The sequence below is a fragment of the Helianthus annuus genome, chromosome 2, assembly GCF_002127325.2.
Source record: "Helianthus annuus cultivar XRQ/B chromosome 2, HanXRQr2.0-SUNRISE, whole genome shotgun sequence".
NCBI classification, from domain to species: domain Eukaryota; kingdom Viridiplantae; phylum Streptophyta; class Magnoliopsida; order Asterales; family Asteraceae; genus Helianthus; species Helianthus annuus.
The window spans coordinates 158,882,792-158,884,190 of NC_035434.2; the positions used below are offsets into that span (position 1 = coordinate 158,882,792).

At 46.0% G+C, this 1,399-nt stretch overlaps 1 non-coding gene across 1 annotated transcript; it reads left to right on the forward strand.

The window, feature by feature from the left end:
- Positions 1 to 107, forward strand: LOC118489926. The gene has a single exon (XR_004887938.1). It is a non-coding gene; the product is annotated as a small nucleolar RNA R71 (small nucleolar RNA).
- Positions 108 to 1,399: the final 1,292 nt, after the last annotated feature.

Below are 1,399 nucleotides of genomic sequence, written 5' to 3' on the forward strand. Positions count from 1 at the left end.
AGGCCGTGATGTGGACACTTGCGTAATAGCTCCTTGAACCTTTCCCAAGTTTCATATAAGGATTCCCCGTCCTCTTGTGAATATGTATTAATTTCAGTCATTAATTTAGCAGGTTTAGCGGGAGGGAAATACTTATATAGAAATTTTTGGGCTAGTTCATCCCAGGTGTTTACCGATCCAGCTGGGAGGGCGTTGAGCCAAGCTTTCACTCAGTCTTTTAGTGAGAAAGGAAACATACGGAGGCGGATGGTGTCATTTGATGGTCCGTTGATCCGAAAGGTATCACATATTTCTAAGAAATTGGTGATATGTAGATGGGGATCCTCGTCCGCAAGCCCGTGGAAGGTTGCGGAGTTTTGGAGCATTTGTATCAAATGCGGCCGAAGTTCGAAGTTATTAGCTTCGACATTCGGAGCATTGATAGCGGCGCCTAGGTTACCTACGGTAGGTCGTAGATAATCCATGAGGGTACGTTGGTCCGCCATTGGAGGTGGATCACCCGAAACCTTCTCTTGATTTTTAGCTTTTAATCTTTTTCTGAGAAAGCCTTCGGGTTCTTCTAGAGGTTCCTTTATGTCCTTATTAGAACTGGAGCTCATACACTATGTAAGATTGGCGTCGGGTTCCAAGTCCTGCAATAAAAACAAAAAAGAATGCTGGTCAGAAGGTTCACCACGGCCCCGTGTTCAACGAACACGGCCCGTGGTCGGAGTTACAGTTACTGTTTTCCAGATCCCAGTTACTGGAAGTTGGACACGGCCCCGTGCTGCACCGACACGGCCCCGTGGTCAGCCTTCTGTAACCTGGAAAACTAAAAACTGCCAGTAACGATGCTGGGCACGGCCCGTGTCCGTCCAGGCACGGCCCGTGCTGAGCTCTGCAGAAGCTGAAAAACTAAGAAAAATCCTAAAAATTAAAAAGAAAAATAAAAATATGATTAGGCCGTTGATTCCTAACTTTCTTAAAATCCTTGTGTCCCCGGCAGCGGCGCCAAAAACTTGATGTGTGTCGGTGTGACAACCCGACTTCTTGAGGTTAGTATTATCCTATTCCCCGACTCCTTTGTTGTATTTACATATCCTAGATCATTGTGCTAGTGGGATTATGTTGCAAACTTGTTAGTGAGTAACGCATTGAAATACTTGATTTATGCTAACACATCTTTCAACCAAGGATCCCTCGACCGAAAGATCTAACCTTCGAAGGGTCACAAGACCGTAAGATCTAACCTTCGACCCGAGACCTATCCTTCGACCCAGGATAAGATCCTTCGACAATCTTTCGGACTAAGAAGGATCCTTCGAGACAAGACCCAATCCTTCGACGAAAGGCCTTAACTTTCGGCCCAACTCGGCACCGGCCCAAACCCCCATCAATGTTATAAGACGTTACGTAAATG